Source organism: Tamandua tetradactyla, chromosome X (assembly GCF_023851605.1).
Source record: "Tamandua tetradactyla isolate mTamTet1 chromosome X, mTamTet1.pri, whole genome shotgun sequence".
Taxonomy (NCBI): Eukaryota; Metazoa; Chordata; class Mammalia; order Pilosa; family Myrmecophagidae; genus Tamandua; species Tamandua tetradactyla.
In genome coordinates, this window is record NC_135353.1 from 91,922,981 (window position 1) to 91,944,500 (window position 21,520).

At 36.7% G+C, this 21,520-nt stretch overlaps 1 pseudogene; it reads right to left on the bottom strand.

Moving 5' to 3' along the window:
• Nucleotides 1-1,059: 1,059 nt before the first annotated feature.
• On the bottom strand, nt 1,060-1,535 carry LOC143671358 (coiled-coil-helix-coiled-coil-helix domain-containing protein 2 pseudogene; annotated as a pseudogene).
• Nucleotides 1,536-21,520: the final 19,985 nt, after the last annotated feature.

The following is a 21,520-nucleotide window of genomic DNA, read 5'->3' on the forward strand; positions in this document are numbered from 1 at the left end:
GTGGTGTTTCACATTGAATGATTTTCTTGATTGAACCATGCTTGCCTAACTTGAATAAGACCACATTGTATATTTCTTTTAATGTGCTGCTGGATTCATTTTGCAATTATTTTGGCGGGAGGTTTTTTGGATTGATATTCATTAGAGAGATTTGTTTGTGATTTTCTTTCTTGCATTGTTTTTGTCTTGTTTCAGTATTAAGGTGATGTTGGCTTCACTGAATGAGTTAGGTAATTTGAGCAGAACTGGTACTGATTCTTCTTCAAATGATTGCTAGAATTCATCTATGCAGCCACCTGGTCTTGTACTTTTCTTTCTTTTGAGAGGTTTTTGATGATTGATTCCATCTTTTTTCTTGTGATTGGTTTTTTAGGGCCTAATAGTTCTTCTAGAGTGAGTATACATTGTTCATGTGTTTCTAGGAATTGTCCCTTTCAACTAGGTTGCCTAATCTGTTGGTATATGTTTGAGCTTCATATTATTTTATATTTTTATTTCTTTGTGGTCAATAATAATGTCCTCCTTCTATTTATGATTTTATTTTTTGCATGCTTGCTCTTCTTTCTTTGGTAGTCTAGCTAAGGGTCCATCAATTTTATTGATTTTCTCAATGAACCAAATTCTGTTTTGTTTGATTCTCTCTATGGTTTCTTTCTTAATTTATTTCTGCTCTGCTTGTTATTTCTTTCCCTCTTTTTTTACTTTGGGTTTAGTTTTCTGTTCCTTTGTTATATCCTCCAGATGTGGAGTTAAGTCTTGATTTTTTTTGAAGAAAATCGCTTTATTCTAATTAGCCACAGATAGTAACATTATAGCAGCTGGCTTAAGGAGGCCACACAAACATTTGTCCAGCCCCAAACTCTGCACCAGCTCAGTGAACTCTTCTATACAGTAAGAACACCCTCTCCTTTTGTGATTCTGAAGCAAGGATGCTTTTAATAATAGAGAGATTTAAATGGTGATTTTACACTTTATGCTTTCACTATCAATTATAGTTTTATGCTAAATTAACTTGATCATTAGATCAGATTTTCCATTTCTTCATTTTCAACTTCTTTATTAGGCTATTCCATTTGCAAATCTGCATTGCCTCAGCACCTCGCTGAAACCCTCATGAAGCTTAAGGTCACCCTGATTCTGGGCACACTTCAAAAACTGTTTCATCTCATAGTGGCAAGGGCCAAACTGCTGCTGCTGATGATGATATGCTGGCTGGTCTCCCTGAGGTTCCTGGTAAGTGATGTCAGGACTTGAGGGCTTGGCATTGCTCCTACCACCAAAGTCCCCAGTGATGGCATGACCCAGGGTGTGCCCAACAGCAGAACCCACAGCCACGCCAGCTACAGTGGTTGCCATCTGGGCCATCAGACCTGGCTTCGGGGGTGCAGCAGCAGGTGAGCCAACTGCAGATGGTGGGGCTGCTGCTGGCAACTGAATTGCTGGTGCTGGCCTGGGCGCAGCTCTCATCTGAGGTGATCGGCTGGCCGGATGAGCCATGCGTGCGTGAATGTATGACTTCAGCTTCCACGTGGCATCACAACCAGGCAGCGGTAGCTTCTAGAAGTCACTGATTTTTGCTCTCACTTTTTTTTTTTTTTTTTTTTGGTGCATGGGTCAGGAATTACTTCTTTTCTAATATAAACATTTAAGGCAGTAAATTTCCCTATCAGCACTGCCTTCTTTACTTCCCATAAATTTTGATATATTGTGTTATTTTCATTTGCTTTGACATGTTTATCAATTTCTCCTGAAATTTCTATTATTGAGAATAATTTATTTTTATTATGGTAAAATTCATATAACATACCATTTTAACTACTTTAAAGTATATAATTCAGTGACTTCCAGCACATTCTCAATGTTGTACAACCATCCCTATCTAATTACAGAACATTTTCATCAGCCCAAAAAAGACCCCATATCCATCAACCAATCAAGCCCCATTACCACTTTCCCCAGCGCCTGACAATTACTAATTTGTTTTCAGTGGTTATTGATTTGCTTATTCTGGACAATTCTTATAAATGGAATCCTACATGTAACCTTTTGTAGCTAGCTTCTTTAACATTACATGACATTTTCAAGGTTACATGTTGCATGTAGCACATATCAGTAAATTATTCCTATTTATAGTTGAATAATATTCATTTGTATGTATATAACATATTTCATTCATCCCTTCATTAGTCGATGGACATCTTGATTGTTTCCATTTTCTGACTATTGTGAAAAATGCTGCTATAAATATTTGTGTATGACTTTCTTTTCAATCTTCCTGGATATATATTTCAGATTGGAATTACTTAATCCTGCTGTATAATAAACCTTTTAATATGCTGCTGGATTGCATTTCCTAGCATTTTGTTGAGAATTTTGCATGTGTTCTTGTTAGCAACACTGGTCAATAGTTTTCTTTTCTCATGCTGTCTTTGGCATTAGGGTAATATGGGCCTTATAGAACATATTAGGAAGTATTTCCTTCTCTATTTTTTGGCAGAGTCTGAGAAAGAATGATTTTTTTTGATAGACTCACCAGTGAAGCCTTCTGGTCTTGAACCTGTTCACTGTTGGAAGGTTTTTTATTATCTGTTTTAGACATATTCATATTTTCTAATTGTTCTTGAGTCCGTTTTGGCAGTTTACTTCTAGGACTTTATCCATTTCATCTAAGTTATCTAATTTGATGGCATACAATTGTTATAGTATTCTCTTATATTCTTTTTTTTATTCCTGTAAATGTTGGAAGTAATGTTCCCATTTTACCTCTGATTTTGTAATTTGCATGCTCTTTTGTTCTTTGTCAGTCTAGCTAAAAGTTTGCCAATTTTATTGATCTTTTAAAGAACCAACTTTTGGTTTCATTCAATCTACTATTTTCTTATTTTACTTATTTCCAATCTAAACTTTACTTTCTTCTGCTGGCTTTGGGTTACTCTTCTTTTTCTAATTCATCAAGGTGTAAGGTCTGGTTATTGATTTGAGAGCATTCTTTGATGTAGGCATAGTTACAAATTTCCCTGAACATTGCTTTTGCTCCATTCCATTAGTTTTGGCATGTTTTGTTTTTATTTCCATTAACCTGCAAGCATGTACTAACTTCTTTGATCTACTGCTTAAGAGTATATTTTGTTAACTTCCACATATTTTTCAATTTTCCTTCTATTGATTTTTAATTTCATTCCATTGTGTTCAGAGATAATACTTTGTAGGATTTCAATATTTTAAAACTTATTGAAACATTTTGTGGTCTAACATGGTCTAGCTAGAATGCTGCATATGCACTTGAAAAGAATGTGTATTCTTGTGTGGTTGGATGGAGTGTTCTTTGTTAGCTCTAGTTGCTTTATGTATTATTCAAATCTTCTACTTCTTAGTTTATCTTTCATTCAGTTCTATCCAACAGAAAGTTGGGAGTTGAAGACTCCAACCACAACTTTTATTTCCCCTTTGCCTATCATTTTTGCTTCATGTATGCTGGAAGTCTGCTGATAGGTACATTTATAATTGTTATAACATTTTATTGTTATAACTTTTTGATGGATTGACCCTTTTATCAATATACAATGTACTTTATTTCATTTAGCAACTTCTGCCTAAAGGTTTATCTTGTCTGATATTAGTATGACCACTCCAGTTCTCTTTTGGTTAATGTTTGCATCAAATGTCTTTTTTCATTCTTTCACTTTCATCACATTTGTGTCTTTGATTCTAAAGTGAGGCCCTTGTACACAGTAATAGTTGACTTATGGTTTTCTTTATCTGCTCTGCCAATCTCTGCCTTTTAATTGTAACTTAACCAATATTCATCGAATGCAATTACTGATGAGGAAGGAGTTAGGTTGCCATTTGCTGTTTGTTTTCTATGTCATATTATTTTTTGCTTAATTCATCCATTGATGTCTTACAGTTATACAAGAGCTGCTCCTATATGAATCTGTTCCCCACCCCTCCTATCATTTTAACAAATCACATCTTTATATGTTGTACATCCACTGACACTTATTTTGTAGCTATCCTTTAAATAATATAGGAAAAAATAAGTGCTTACAAGAAATACATTTATACTGAGCTCTTTGTTTACATATACAGCTAACCGTACCACTATATTTTATTTATTCCAATTCAAGTTACTCTCTAGTGTCCTTTCTCTTCAGGGTGAAGGATTCCTTTTAGCATATTTTGGAGAGCAGGTTTACTAGCAACAAATTCTCTCAATTTTTGTTGGCCTGGGAATATGTTAAATTCTCCTTCATCTTTGAATGATAGTCTTTCTGGCTATAATAGTCTTGAACGACAGTTGTTTTCTTTCAAAATTTTGAATATGCCACTCCACTGACTTCTGGTCTCCATAGTTCCTGATGACAAGTCAGCTGTTGGTCTTATTGAGGTGCCCTTGTACATAACAAGAGCTTCTCTCTTGTTACTTTTGGAATTCTCTTTTTGTCTTTGACTTTTGACAGTTTGATTATAATATGTCTTGGTGTATATCTCTTTGAATTTAACTTATTTGGTGTTTGTAGATCTACTTTGGATGTGTGCATTCATGTTTTTCATCAAGTTGAGGAAATTTTCAACCACTATTTCTTCAAATATTATTTTGGCCCTGATAACCCTCTCTTCTCCTTCTGGGACTCCTATTATATGTATATTGGCATGCTTGATGGTGTCCCACAAGTTTCTTAGGCTCTCTTCACTTTTCTTCATTCTTTTTCATTCTCAGATTGGGTAATCTCAATTATCTAAATTCAGGTTTCTTTACTTTCTGTTGGCTCAAATTTGCTGCTCCTCTTCAGTGAATTAATTAGTTTTGTTAGTGCTTTGTTTCTCTTCACCAGTTCTACTATGTGTAATTTCAACTCTTTGTACTATTTTCTTGGCATTTCTCTGATTTACTCTAACCCATTTTCCAATACTTTCGGTAGTTCTTTGAGCATATTCACAATATCAGAGTATATAATTCCATATATACCATCTTCTGATTCCTGGGGTTTTTCAGGATCAGTTTCTATTTTATTTTTTTTACAGTGTATGCCTTATACTTGACTGTTTGCTTTGTAATTCATTGTTGAAACCCAGACCTTCCAAATATTAAAAATGGGTTAACTCTGGAACCCAAGTCTTCCGACTCCTCAGTTTTTTGTTGCTGTCTGTTTTAGTGGCTATTGTTTGTTTAGTGACTTTTCTGAACTAATATTATAATGTCTATTTTTTGTTTTGTGTGGCCACTGAAGTTTCTGACTGGTTAGCTTAACAGTCAACTAGTGATTTTACAGTTTCCTTTAAACACTTGAAACTAAAAAAGAACAACAACAACAATAAAAACCTTCCAGTCTTTGCCACTGTACTCTGTATGTTTTGGCACTCCTTCAGTACTTAGCTGGGCAGTTTCCAACCCTGACTTAAACTTCACTTGTTACTTGTACAGAGCTGGAAGGTCAGTCAAAGTGAAGACTTAGGTCCTTCTCTTAGTTCTTTACTTAGCAATGTGCTCCATTCTGGGCATGCCTATGGTCTTTTAGATTCACAGTAGTTAAGTTGGGAGCTTTGAAAAACTCTTATTCTTCAAAGTTTTAAAATCCTTAACCTTTCTTCCCAGACTTTTTGCTGTCTACTGTTTGTCTCAACTGTTAGTCCTTGCCCCTGGTGGCAGTGGCTAATGCATATGTTTTAAATATTTTTGAAAGATGCCTCTCAGGCAGTCAGCTCTATTTTGGGACAGTTACAAATCAGGCAAAATAAAGGGAACCTCTTTGCATGACTCCTTCAAGGTGCCCAAACATAGGTCAAAAAAACAACCACAATTCTTGGAGAAAAAAAGGTTGTTCTGCTCCTTACAGCACCAGGATTCCACACTGGGAATTTGGGTGCTATCGTCAAGATTGCTTTCAAGTTCTGAAATTTCAATAATCATACTAGTAGAAGCCCCTGGTCTGTTACTGGGACATGCACTCCACATCCAGCATGGGGCAGGCACCGAGGACTTGGTTCTGGCTCCATAGGTGCAGTAATTTGTTTTCCCGGAACAGCTTCCTGGCCAGAGCTCCCTGTGACCAGCCTCCAGCAAGCTTCTCAGCAAGACTAGCCCCAAACAGGAAACTATAATTTCTTTTTTGACCCACTATTTGTTTAATAGTGTGTTGTATAAACTCCATAATAAATTTGTGAATTTTCCAGTCATTGGCCTATTGTTGATTTCCAGCTTCATTCCATTAGGATCATAGAAAGTATTTTGTATAATTTCAATCTTTTAAAATTTATTGAGACTAATTATATGACCCAATATGTGGTCCATCCTGGAGAATGATTCATGACACTTGAAAAAAATGAGTATCTTGCTGTTGTGTGGTGTATTGTTCTGTAAATATATGTTTACTATAGCTTATTTGTCATATTATTTAAGATCTCTGCTTCCTTATTGGTCCTCTGTCTAGATGTCCTCCCCATCAATAAGAATGGTATATTGAAGTCTCCAACTATTGTAGAGATATCTATTTTCTCCCTTCAGTGTTGCCCATGTTTGCCTCATGTGTTTTGGGGCACCCTAGCTAGGTGCATAGATTTTTTTTAGACGCATAAATATTTATGATTATTATTTTATTCTTTGGTGGATTGACCCACTTATTAATATATATCATCCTTCTTTGACTCTTTTTAAAATTATTTATTAATTAAAAAATTAAGAACAAAAACAAAAACATTAACATATCATTCTGTTCTAAATATATAATCAGTAATTCTCAATATCATCACATAGTTGCATATTCATCATTTTCTTTGACTCTTTTAACTGTTTTTCATTTAATGCCTACTTTGTTTACTATTAGTATAGATACCTCTGCTCTTTTCTTGTTACTGTTTACATGGAATATCTTTTTCCTAACCTTTCACTTTCAATCTATTTATGTCCTTAGGTCTAAAATGAGTCTTTGCAGACAGCATATAAATGGATCATGTTTTTATCCATTTTGCCAGTCTATGGCTTTTGATTGGGGGAGCTTAATCCATTAACATTAAATGTTATTACTTAAAGACAGGGTTTACAACCATTTTATCCATTGTATTTTACATGTCATATCATATTTTTTCTCTCTTTTTACCCATTACCCTTACAATTTACCTTTTTACCCTTATTGATACTCTTCATTTATATTCTCACCTCTAAATCTCTCCTATCTTTTCCTATCAGCATTTGGCACTCTGTTTAGTGTTTCTTGTAGAACCAGTCTCTTGTTAACAAACTTTAGATTCACAGTAGTTAAGTTGGGAGCTTTTAAAAACTCTTATTCTTCAAAGTTTTAAAATCCCTAACCTTTCTTCCCAGACTTTTTGCTGTCTACTGTTTGTCTCAACTGTTATTCCTTGCCCCTGGTGGCAGTGGCTAATGCATATGTTTTAAATATTTTTGAAAAATGCCTTATCTGTAAATGTTTTAAATTCTCCCTCATTCTGGACATTAAACCCTCATCCAGTTTGTGTTTTTCAGATATTGTCTTCCATTGAGTAGGCTGCATTTTTACTTTCCTGACAAAGGCCTTTGATGTGCAAAAGTATTCAATTTTAAGAGATATTATTTATTTATTTCTTCCCCCCTCATTGTTTTTTTGCATGGCCAGGCATCAAGAATTTAACCCAGATCTCTGGCATGGCAGGTGAAAGTTCTGCCACTGAGCCACCATCGCACCACCCTCCCACCCTCATTTTGAAGGACAGTTTTGCTGCAAATAGTATTCTTGGCTTGCAGTTTTCTCTTTCAGTATCTTCAAATATATCATACCTGTGCTCTCTCACCTCCATGGTTTCTGATGAGAAATCCTCACTTAGTCTTATCAGGATTTCCTTATATGTGATTTTTTTGCTGGTGTCAAGACGTCTGATTTTCTTGGTTAGTTTATTTTAGATGTCATTTTCTGCTTCTTGCCTAGGGTTTTCTTGTTGATTGGTTTTGTGCTCTAACTCTTCTTTAACACTTGGTTCAACTTATTTTAGAGCTTTAGAGTAGTTCATGTATAACTGATTAGATTTTTTCAGCTCCTATTTATCTGACTCTTGCCCTGCATATATTGAATGATTTTTTTCACTCCACATCTACTTTTTTTAAAGAATTTCCAACAGACTTAATTTTTTTAGAAAACTATTTTTTAGAACAGTTTTAGATTTACAGAAAAGTTGCCCAGAAATTACTGAGGGTTTGCATATACCATCTCTCTTCCATTCCACACAGTTTCTCCTACAATTAATGTGACCCTGCCTTGCTTTAGTGTCATGCATTTGTTACAATTGAACCAATATTGATTTATTATTATTAATTAATGTTTACATTGGTGTTCACAAATTGTCTTGTACAATTCTACAGGTTTTGATAAAGATGAATGAATAATGTCATGTATCCACCATTACAGTGCCATACAGAATAATTTCACTGCAGTATACATTTTTTTTGCAGTACACATTTTAAATATATTTTTGGGTTTAGATAATTGTAGATCACATGCAGCTGTAGGAAATAATACAGAGATCTCTTATGCCCTCTATGCAGTTTCCCCCAACATAAACATTCTGCGTAATTAAGACATTATCACAATGAGGAAATTGACATGGATACAATTTGATTTAGATTTCACCACTGTTATATGCATTTATTTGGGTGTGCATATTTAGTTCCATGTGATTTTTTTTACTTTTTTATTGTATAGTATAATATATATACAAAGCAAAGAAATAAAAAGTGATAGTTTTCAAAGCACTCCTCAACAAGTGGTTACAAGACAGATCCCAGAGTTTGTCATGGGTTACCATGCAATCCTCTCATAGTTTTCCTTCTAGCTTCTCCAGAATATAGGTGGCTAGAGGCCTTAAATATTTTTTATCATCACAATAAACTTGTTTCCTTCTTTCTTTGTTAAAAACAACATATACACAAAAAAGCTATAAATTTCAAAGCACAGCACCACAATAAATTGTAGAACATATCCCAGACTTTGACATGGTTCACAATTCCACAATTTTAGGTGTTTACTCCTAGCTGCTCTAAAATACCAGAGACAAAAGAGATATCAATTAAATGATTCAGCACTGAATGATTTTTGAGATTGCCTAATTTGTGCAATTGTTTCATTCCCAGGAATAAGCTTTCTCTTCCCTCTGCCTCCTTAGGGAATATTGATATGTTCTTTTGTTTTTTATTTTCCTCTATATGTTTTTAACACTCTTTTCATTATCTCTAGTGACTTTTACCTGGAGGGCTGATTCTGGACGGAGAGTACCCCAGAGAGGATTTACATCAGTCAGTTTTCCCAGAACAGTTTCTGGACTCATGAAGGAGGTGTAGAGTAGTACCAAGGTTACCCAGAGAGGAGATCCAGCAGGATGTCGATATTTTCTGTGAAGTCTCCTGTTTCTGTCCTTTTCCGTCTGCCCAACAGAAGGTGCTCTTCAGTCCACTTTCTTCCCCACATGCCTAAGATGATACTGTTTAATTCTCAGCTGACCAGCCCCAAGGCTGTGGGTGAAGTTGAAACAGAGGCTGACAGAAGGCAGATTGACTCTCTTCTTACTTTCCCAGGACCTGCTGTTTGAATTCCCTAAATAACAGCCAAAGCCTCCCTTTACTTAGAGAAGAACCACTCTTCAGCATCTTGTTCCTTGCTTGCTGGAAAAGTTAGAGTGTCTTTCAAGCAGCCACACTCCAGCCCCTGCCAATGTGTGACTAATACAAATATTACATGCTAGTTTTGGGGAAGTTGAAACTGTTGCTGGTATCCCAGCCCCTGGGATCTAAATTATTTAAATAACAGCTGCCATTTGTGCTGGGCCCTACCACCCCTTTTCTTGGGGAAGAGTCAACCTTCAGTGACCTGTCTCCACTGCCTGAGTTGTTACTGTGCTTCTCAGTCAATCCTGCTTCTGCCCATTCCTGGAGCAGGGCTGAAATGGAGACTGCCAATGGCTTTCTTTAATGTGCAGCTTTAAAAATGTAGCTTTTCTCATATCTGGAGTCCAGCACCCTGTGTTCACTCATCAAGACACAATACAATAAGAAGTCTACCTGCCCTAAACCCATCCCTTTAAGATGGACAAACTCTCATCCAATCAATAAGAGTCAAGCTGATTTAATTTTATGTCTAAAAAAAATAATTTGCCATCTTTAGAACACTGAAGCTACATCTGTTCTGTATTCTTTTGTTGCAGCAAAATTTTGCATCCCAAATAAAATGCCATAGTCTGCAAACTAAACTCCAATTTATTTTCACAAGCTAATATTATCTATTAAGAAAGATAAGTTACTGATCATGAAAATCATAGTCCCAATATGGTAAATGTCATAAAAGAGGTACAAATAAATTGCTGAAAGGACTCAGAGAAAAGATATTATACCCAGCTATTAGGATCTTCAATAACTAACTCAGTAACAAAAAAAAGAGAAATCTTTGTTGCCTGAATGAATTAATAGGTCAATGAATGTGTGCACATAACATGGCAGCTACTTGAGAGGAACCTTAAAGAATATATAGGATTTGGATGGGCAGAGATGGGGAAAGTACTTTTCAGAGAAAGGAAATACCATGAGTAAAGGTGGGAAAGTTGAGCACACAAACAAGGATTTGAGTGGTACAATCTGCCTAGAGGAGAATTTTCATGAAAGGAAATTTGAATTCATATTGTGGAGAGATTATAATGCAAGGGTAAACTCAAAGTATGTATATGTGCATGCATGTGTGTGAGTGTGTGTTCACATTAGCCACCTCTGCTCTGGCACATATTTCCAGTCCTCTTTATTGTATGGACCTCTTTTGTCTGCCTGCATATTTCTCATAAATATACTATTCATTTCTTAACCCAAAGCAGGGTAAGTATCCAAAGGAAGTTTGTGCCTTCACCTTCAACCCCTGATAGCTAATATATATCTCCATAATCGAGATTCAGTATGGTGCACCCTGAACATGATTATGGTCCTCTTATAATAAAAATCTGCAAATTATTCCTACTAGATCAGCCATGACCCCCACAAATATCCTGAAAATCAGCCACTCTACCTAGTTTTAACTTTTCTCCATATATGTATGATATCTTTCTCCACTCACTCCTTCCTCCAAAGTCAAACCATGAGTTTCTGTCTTCATGGAAGTTAAATATAGTCTGAGAAAATAGAGAAGTTCACAAACTTTCACACTAAGGTCAATTCCTTTAAAATAATACTATCCACCTGTCTTAATTTGCCAGGGATGCTATTACAAAGACCACAGACTGGTTGGCTTAAACAACAAGAATTTATTATCTCTCAGTTTTAGAGGATAGAGGTGCAAAATCAAGATGTTGGCAAGGTCATGCTTTCTCTGAAGTTCACATAATTGTTTTGGTGGCCTTAAAGCAATCCATAATTCAATATTTACTTCTATCAAAATGGCTTTCTCTCTCCCCATTTGTCTCCTCCCAACTACGTCCAAATTTCCTGTTTTTGAGGACACCAGTAATATTATATTAAGGCCCATGCTAATCCAATTGGGCCTTACGTTAACTAATAACATCTTCAAAGATTCTATTTACAAATGAGTTCCTTCTAACAGGGCTGCAATATAGGACATTGATATGTCTTTCTTGGGAATATGAATTAATCCATAACACCATCAATCAGTGGATCAAACAAGATGTGCCATACTGAATCAGAGGAAGCTTTTGTTTCATATGCTGTGCACAAATGTACATTCATGAGAACCAATCAATCTACATGTCCTGGGGAGGTCTTTAGAATCAATGCTTCAAGGACATTATGATTTCACTTCTAAGGCTTCCACAAATGAGTTCTCAGGACTTTCAGTTTCGTGCTGTATTCCACAATTCTATGAAATCTCTCCAAACTCACAGAATGTACCAAACATGCTTAGGTTTTTTTTTTTTATCATCTTGACAATATGATGTTTTGTGTTATCCATTCTAGGTGTCAAAGACATAAAAGTGAAGGCCCAATTATTTGCTAATTTGGTTAAAGAGACTTTAAGTGACATAATTCTGGTTACAAGAGTTATACTTCCAAACTAAAAACTCCTGAAGGAAAGTATTCATGTATTTACATTTTCTGCATGTCAAGCACATAATACATAGAACTACATGAAATGAATTACTATTAGTGAATGATGCTGAGAAAGAGAGGCAACAACTTGAAAAAAATCTCTAAGAAATATGGTCAACCATCCTTTTCCTCTCGTTACATCCGTAGTTCAACCTGTTTCACTAGAACAACTAGAACTGATATTCTTAATCCAACAATATTTAGAGGATGACATATTCTAAACCAATTTCACCGGATGTGACAAATATATGACCACCAAAGGAAGATGATATTACTCCTAATTATTCACAAATTACTAAGATTAGCCTGGAACTTTAGTTTCACACTACATATTTTACCAACTGGCTTCCTGTAGTAATCCACCACCATCACACACACACACACACACACCCCAGCATGAGCAGGCACTGGGAATCAAACTCAGGTCTTCAGCATGGCAGGTGAGAATTCTACCTACTGAGCCACCATCGCACCACCCTGTAACAATTTTTTATTCCATCTAAATCTAACTTGTTCTTCATAAGTCAATCGTAAACAGCCACTTGCTATACTTATAAAGATGATATTTTTATAAATATATAAAGATATGATATTTATAAATATAAAGATGATGATATTCTTCCATCAGATGTAATCAATGCCTTTTCAGAAGAGAATGCATTAGCTTCTATTTTGCAACTTGATTAACCCAAGTGGTGGTTTGGAGACATGTACCCCAGAAAAACATATTCTAAAGTTCAATCTATTCCTGTGTGCATGAACCTTTGAAAAGAGGACTTTTTGATGAGGTTACTTCAGATACTATGTGGCCCAAGATGGGTCTTAATCCTGATACTGAAGCTTTATAAGGAAGGCCACAGAGAAAGAGAAAGCCATGGAAAGCAAGAAGCTGAAAGTCTATGGAATCCAGAAGAGAAGGGAGAGGCAGAGAGGCCACCACATACATTGTTATGTTACAAAGGAGTCAAGGACCAAGGATCATAAACTGCCTGCCCTAAGATGCCAGTTTTGGGGAATAAGCCATCATCTTGATGGTGCTTTGATTTGAGCTTCTCTTAGTCTCAAAACCATGAGAAAATAAATTCCCATTGTTTAAATCAATCCATATTCATATATTTGCTTTAGCAGTGAGGAGACTAAAACAATCCATGAGGCTGATTGTGCTTGTTGAAGGATTCACATCTCCAACTGATGCTTTTTACTAGATGAAGCCTTTTCTGCAGGGTTCATGAGGACTATTTTATTAGGTAATTTAATCCCATGGATATTTTATGTTTCCTGGGAACCTACAAATGTAAACTACTAATTCTAAGTATTATAAGGGAAGAAAACTGAAAAGGGCACAGTTATTGGATTTAGAAGACCATGGTGATTATATCATGCACATAGAAATGAGACAAGCATAGCATGGACCCTGATATATAATCAACCACTTTTTGTAGCTTTTTATTGTAGTAACATATATACAAGTCAAAATTTCCTATTTTAACCACTTCAAGTATACACTTCAGTAATATTAATTACATTCACAATATGTACTACCATCACCAATATCCAGTACCCCCAATTTTTATCACCTCAAGCAGACACTTTGCACCTATTAAGCAATAACTGTCCTTACTCCACTCCTGGCCTTGGTAATCTCAAATCACTATTCATCTCTATGAAATTTTCCTCTAAGTATTGCATGTAAGTGAAATCATATGTTTGTCTTATTGCGTCTGGCTTAAGTCCTTCAAAACATTGTCTTCAAGCCTCATCCATAGTGTAGCATGAATAAGAACTTTTCATTTTTTACAAGTAAATAATATTACATTGTGTTGTATATGCTGTATTTTGTTCACCCATTAATCGGTTAATTGATACTTGGGTTCAATTTCCACCTTTTGGTTATTGCAAATAATGCTTCTGTAAACAATGCTGTACAAATATCTCTTGGAGTCTCTGCCTTCAATACTTTTGGGTACAAATCAAGAGGTGGGAATGGGTAACCACTAAATTATTTCTGCAGAGACTCCACCATTTTATAATACCACCAGAATCACATTAGGATTGTTATTTCTCCACGTACTGGTCAAAACATATTACTGATTTTTATAAAAATAGCCATCATAGTGGGTGTGAAGTGTTTTCTTGTTATGGTTTGCCCCTGCATTTCTTTGTTGGCCAATGTGTTCTGCATATTTTCTGATGCTTTTGGAAATTTGTGAATCTTCTTTAGAGAAATATCTATTTAAATTATTTGCAATTTTTTTGCTTGGGTAATTTATCTGAGTTGCTCAGTTGCAGCAGTTCTTTGTATATTCTAGATATTGGGCCCTTATGAAATATGTCAATAATTATTTTCCACGATTCCATAGGTTGTTTTTGCATTTTATTAATAGTGTCTGTTGATATACAAAAATATTGGATTTCGACAAAGACCATTTTATTTAGTTTCTCTTTTGATGCTCAGGCAATTGTTGTCATCTATCATGAAAGTGCCCCTTATGTTTTCTTCTGGGGTTTTCATGGTTTACCTCTTATTTTTAGTTTGTTAATCCCTGAATTCTAGCTAAGCCAGATAGATCATTCAGGATGACAGTGTATTATTAACTAACCAGGTCCTGAATCCGATGATAGCTTGTTTTAGCTATGTTATCATTGATTGGGCAAATCAAAACACACTCTGGTATCTGTAATAAAACTATTCTGGAAAATGATTCTTCCCAATACCTGTTAATAAAGACCCACCAAAGCCATTTTTTCATTCAGCAAAGTGATCTATTATATTGTTGACTTTATACTGGATTACTTGGACCCAGGTAGCAAGTAGTAGCAGCTACTCTCGGCTTATTGATAGGGCATTGTGTGTCATAGAGTGGGAGATAAATCCAATCAAAGCACAAGGGCCTTCCACCTCAGTGAAATTTCTAGGAGTCCAGTGGTGTGGGGCACGTGAATATATCCCTTCTAAGATGAAGAATATGCTATTATATCTGGCCCCTCACCCAATCAAAAAAGGACTATACTTACTTGGCCTCCTTGGATTTTGGTGATATAATCCTCATCTGGGTGTGTTATTATGGCCCATTTACAATTTACATAATTGTGCTAGATTTGAGGGAGTATCAGTACAAAGGGAGGCTTTGAAACAGGTGCAGCCTGCTGTACAACTTCTCTACCCCTTGTGCCATATGAGCCCACTAATCCAATGGGGATGGATGTTTCTGTGTCAAGTAGAAATGCTTTTGGAGCTTTTAGCAGTCCCCTATAAGAGAACCACAGCACAGACCCTCAGGATTTGGGAGAAAGCATGTCCATCCTTTGCTGATAAATACTGTCCCTTTGAGAAGCAGCTTTTGGCCTGCTACTACTGGACCTTGGCTTAGACTGAATGCTAAGACATGGGCCACCAAGTTACCTTGAGACTGGAGTTGCCCATCATGAACTTGGTGTTTTCTGACCCACCAAGCCATAAGGTTGGGGATGCACAGCAGCATTCAATTATCAGTTGGGAGTAGTTTATTTCAGTTAGGGTTCAATCAGGCCCTGAAGACACACTTAAGTTAAAAGAGGGTGTTGCCAAAATGCCCATGGCCCTGGCTCCTTCCAAATTACCTTCTCTTTCCTGGCTGCAGGTATGGATTCATGAGCAATTCCTTTTATCAGATGACTGATGAAAAGAAAGCTCAGAACTGGTTTGCAGATAGCTTTGCATTATATACAGGTTCCACCTGGAAGTGGAAAGCTATAGCACTAAAGCCCCTTTCTGGGACATGCCTGCAGGACAATGGTGAAGGGAAATTTTCCGGGTGGGCATAAATTTAACAATGCACATGGTTGTTCCTTTTTCTTGGAAGGAAAATTGGCCAGAGGTGCATTTATATACTAATTTATGGGCTAAGAGCAATGGTTTGGCTGGGAGGTCAGGAATCTTAAAGGAACATGTTTAGAAAATTGGTGACATAGAGGTCTGGGGGAGAAATATGTGAATAGACCTTTCTGAATGAGCAAAAACATGAAGTTATTTGTATCCTATGTGAATTTTCATCACAGGGTGACTTCAGCAATGGAAGATTTTAATAATCTGAAAGATGTAATGATCTCTTCTGCAGATACCAGCTGTCATCTTTCCCTAGTGACTACTGTCATTGTCCAATGTATTCATTTAAAAAGTGGCCATGATGGTAGGGATAAAGGTTATTCATGGGATCAACAACTTTGTCTTCCACTCAAAAAGGCTGACCTGGCTATCATAGTGCGGATTTCCCAATATGTCAGTAGCAGAGACCCACACTCAGTCCCCCAATATGAGAACATTCACTGTAATGATCAGACTTCTGCCTGGCATCCATTTTATTATATTGGACCACTTCCATCATGTAAAGAGAAGTGTTTTGTTTTCTTTTACTTAGATAGATTCCAGTTATGGATTTTCCTCCCCTGCAAGCAATACTTCTTCCTAAAGTACCATCTACGGACTTACAGAATTATCCACTGACATGTTTCACACAGCATTGTTTCTGATCAATGATTCCACTTTACAGCATATGAGGTGAGGGAATGGGCACGTGCTTATGGAATTCACTGATTTTACCATGTTCCCCTTCTTTCTGAAGCAGCTGGATTGATAGAACAGCCTTTTGAAGACTCAATTATGGCACCTACTGGGAGGGAATACCTTGAAGGTTTCAGGCAATGGTTTCCAGGAGAATGAACATGCTCCAAAGCAGCATCCACTCTAATGATGATCTTCCCATCATAGTCAGGAATGAAGAACTAGAAATCAAGATGTGATAATGAGAGTGGCACCACTCAATACTACCCCTAGTGATCAACGTGAAAAATTTTGCTTCCTGTCCCTGTGTCCTTTTGCGCTGGCTTACAAGCCTTAGTTCCAAGATGAAGAGAGCTTCCAGCAGTAGAATCACCAATAATTCATTTACATTTAATTAGAAGTTAAGTGCTACCTTGCCACTCTAAGCTCCTCATGCTTCTGAATAAACACATAAAGAAAAGAACTTCTGTATTGGCTTGGGTATTGATCCTGATTATGAAATGGAAGTAGCACTGCTGCTACCCAATGGCTGTAAAGAACTGTTTGCCTGCAATACAGAAATCCTTCAGGGTGTCATCAGTTCTACCATGCCCCTTGACTAAGATCAATGGAAAATGGTAATGATGCAATCTGGGCAGGACTATGAATGTCCAAGATCATTCAGGAATGAATGTTTTGGTCACTTTACCGGAAAAGAACCACAACCAGCAAAGGACCTTTCTGAGGATAAAGGGAAAATGAAATGGGTAGTGGAAGAATGTACTTATAAATATCAGCTATGACCATGTGACCAGTTCAGAAATTAGGACTGTAAACATTACGTTCCTTGTTTTATTATGAATGTTTTTTCTATATACACAAAGCAAATATCTTTGTTTTCTTTCTTGTCTTATCCCCTTATATAATATAAATTGTATTAGCTTTATGTCATCATACTTAAATTATAAGATATAAAGTTTACGAGTGACTATTACCCAAAGGCTTGCATGTTCTTCTGGGGAAAAGATCAGTGAATTTCTATTTGTATGCAGAACAGTTGGATTACGTTAGGTGAAAGTATGACTATGTTATTGTCTTTATTTAGAGATTAAGTATGACTTAAGGAGATGTACAGAAGTGCATCATTGAGAAGGGGTGGACTGTGATGATTAATTTCATATGCCAACTTGGCTAAGTGTTGTTGACCAGTTGCTTGGTTAAGCAAGCACCAGCTGCATTGTTCTGTGAGGGTATTTCATGGATTTAAATATTAGCAAGTTGATTGCACTATGGCTGATTATGTCTACAATCAACAAAGGAGATTTCCTCCTGATATGAGAGAAATCTTCTCATCAAATCATCAAATTAGTTGAAAACCTTAAAAAGAGAATTAAGGATTTCAACAGTCAGAAAGAAGAATATCTATCTGAACTTTAAACATCCACCTTCTCCTGAGGAATTCGACATCAGCATCATATTCCCAAATTGTGGCCTGCCTCGGTCTCTCTCTCTCTCTCTCTCTCTCTCTCTCTCTCTCTCTCTCTCTCTCTCTCTCTCTCACCTCTATCTCTATCTCTATCTCTTTCATATATCTATCTGCCTGTTCTGTTTCTCTGGATAACCCTGACTAATATACTGGGTAATATGGCAATTATATGTTCAATCTTCTGAGGAGCCACCAAACTGATATCCACAGTAGCTGCACCATTTTACAATCCCACCAACAAATTACACGGGTTCCAATCACCGCATCTTTGCCAATACTTGTCATTTTCTATTATGTATGTATGTATATATATATATATAATAGCCATCCAAGTGGTATCAAGTGGTATCTGATTTTGGCTATTTTTTGCAATTCTCTGATGACCAGTGATTTTTAGCATGTTTTCATATGCTAATTGACCATTTGCATATCTTCTTTCAACAAGTGTTGATTCGTGTCCTTTACCCATTTTTAACTGAGTGATTTGTCTTTTAGTTTTTCAGTTATAGAAGTTCCTTAATATTCTTGATATAAAACACTTACCAGATATATGGTTTATCATTTCCTTGCATTCCGTAGATTGTCTTTACACTTTCTTGATAATGCCATGTAACATCAAAAGTTTTTAATTTTTATGAAGTCAATTTTGTCCATGTTTAAGATTTGTTTCTCATGTTTTTGGCATCATATCTAGGAAATCACTTCCAAAATGCAGATTATGAAGGTTTCTACTTGTGTTTTCTTCTAAGGGTTTCATAGTTTTAGCTCTTATGTTTTGGTCATTGATTCATTTAGAGCTAATTTTGTATAAGGTTTGATGTAGGGGTGTGTGCTGGTTTGAGACTGTTGTGAACCCCAGAAAACCCATATTCTTTCAGTTGTAATCCACACTTGTGGGGGCAGACCTATTGTTTAGTGTAGGAGCTTTGGTTAGATTGTTTCCATGGAGATGTGACCCACAGTATTGTGAGTGGGACATTTTTGTTACATGGCTGCCGTGAAGATATGTCTCTGCCCATTCAAAGTGGACCTTAATCTGCTCACTGCAGTCCTTTAAGAGGGAAAGATTTTGGTAAAAGCTTTATCCAGCAAAGAGACAGACAACTGGAGATGCAGAAAGAAAACACCCCCGGGGGATTTGCTTGAAACCAGAAACCAAAGGAACAGCAGACACCAAGTCATATGCCTTCCCAAATCAGCCTTTCTTGAGTCAAGGTATATGTTCTAGTTTGCTAGCTGTCAGAATGCAGTATACCAGAAACAGAATGGCTTTTAAAAAGGGGAATTTAATAAGTTGCTAGTTTATAGTTTTAAGGCTGAGAAAATGTCCCAATTAAAGCAAGTCTATAGAAATGTCCAATCAAAGGCATCCAGGGAAAGATACCTTGATTCAAGAAGGCCAATAAAGTTCAGTTTTTTTTCTCTCAAATGAGAAAGCACTTGGCGAACACAGTCAGAGTTTCCTTCTCATCTGGAAAGGCACATAGTGAACACAGTCAGGGCTCCTTTCTCATCTGGAAGGGCACATGGTGAACACGGCATCATCTGCTAGGTTTCTCTCTTGGCTTCCTGTTTCATGAAGCTCCCCAGAAAGCATTTTCCTTCTTTGTCTCCAAAGGTCACTGGCTCATGGGCCTTCTGCTTCATGGTACTGCAGCATTCTCTGCTGTCTCTGAATCTCTCATTCTCCAAAATGTTTCTTCTTTTTTAGGACTCCAGAAGCTTCTCAAGACCCACCCAAATGGGTGGAGACATGGCATCACCTAATCCAGCTTAACAAACACTCAATTAATCACATTTCCAGGGAGATGATCTGATTACAGTTTCAAACATACAGTATTGAATAGGGATTATTCTGCCTTTACGAAATGGAATTTTGATTAAAACATGGCTTTTCTAGGGTCCATACATCCTTTCAAACCAGCACAGTATATTTCTTTGGATGTCTTAGTTTGGACATTTTTATGGACTTAGAACTGTAAATTTGTAACAATACATTCCCTTTATAAAAACTATCCCATTTCTGGTATATTGCATTTCTGGCATCATTAACAAACTAAAAGAGGGTCCAACTTTTTTTATAGGTCATTCTCTTTGTGTGACCCATTTTCTAGGTTTCCCAAACCATTTGTTGGAGAAACTATTCTTTCCCCAATTAATGTAGTTAGTACTATTGTAAAAAAATCAATTGGCCATAAATGTAAGAGGTGCTTGTGAAATCTCAATTTTGTTCCATTTGTCACTCTATCTTTATCACAGTATCACACTGCTTTGCCTACTGTGGCATTGCAGTAAGTTTTAATATATTTAACTGTGAGATCTCTAATTTTACTATTTTTTTCAAAATGTATTTGGCTTTTCAGGGGCCATTTTGATTTAATATTGGTTTGAGGATTAGCATTTCCATCTCTGCAAAACAAGCTATTAGGATTTTGGTTGAGATTACATCAAATTTGTAGATCACTTTGGATAGTACTGACATCCTAACAATATTGTCTTCTTTTCCATAAAAACAGGATGCTGTGTGTATTAGTCAGGTTATCTAGAGAAATAGAACCAACAGGAGAAATTGGTAAATACAAGATTTTATAAGAGTGTCCCATGCATTTCTGGGAATTCATGAATCCAAATTCTGTAGGTCAGGAAAATAGCTGGCAACTCCAATGAAAGTCATTGATGAACTATCCAGGAGAGTATGAGTGGCTGAATAAAAACTGAAAGTTCTCTCTTCTCCCTTAAGTCTTTGACTAATTGGATTAAACCCAGCTGAGTGGATTCTGTCTTTGCAGAAGACACTCCCTTATTTGATTAGAGATGTAATCAGACACAAATGCAATCAATGGACTGATAAGTCAATAAACCAGAAGACTGAAATGGCCTTGCAGTAAAGGTAAGGCCAGTGCTTTCTTGATCAGACAACTGGACACTATCACCTGGCTAAGTTGACACATGACCCTAACCATCACAGTCCACCCTAGTCAAATTGGCAGCTGTACACATCACCCTAAAACTTACTTAAGAGAGTTGTGGGAAGATGGTGGAATAGGATAGGGTGGGTTCACCCCTGCTCCAAGGAACAGCTACAGAAGGGACGGGAAGGCAACTGAGATGGAAATCTAGGGTGTAAGTGACCAAGGAGGTCTTCTACACCACATAGGAAGGCCCTGCTTGCAAAAGCTGAAGAACTGAGATGCAGAGAACCAGACACTGTCCATATAATGCAAACAGCCTAATGTGCACCTTTCCAAACAGAAGCCTGGAGCCCTTAGGAGTGCACAAATGAATAAACTGAGAATAAGAAGTAAGCCAAGTCCCATTTATTGATTATGCTACCCTCATTCACACAGCCCCGAGACCCACAACGCACCTTAATCACATGAATCTCTTCACCTGGCCCTCCCCACCCTGGCACTCTAAGTTCCCCACCCAGACAACACCCACCCCGTGC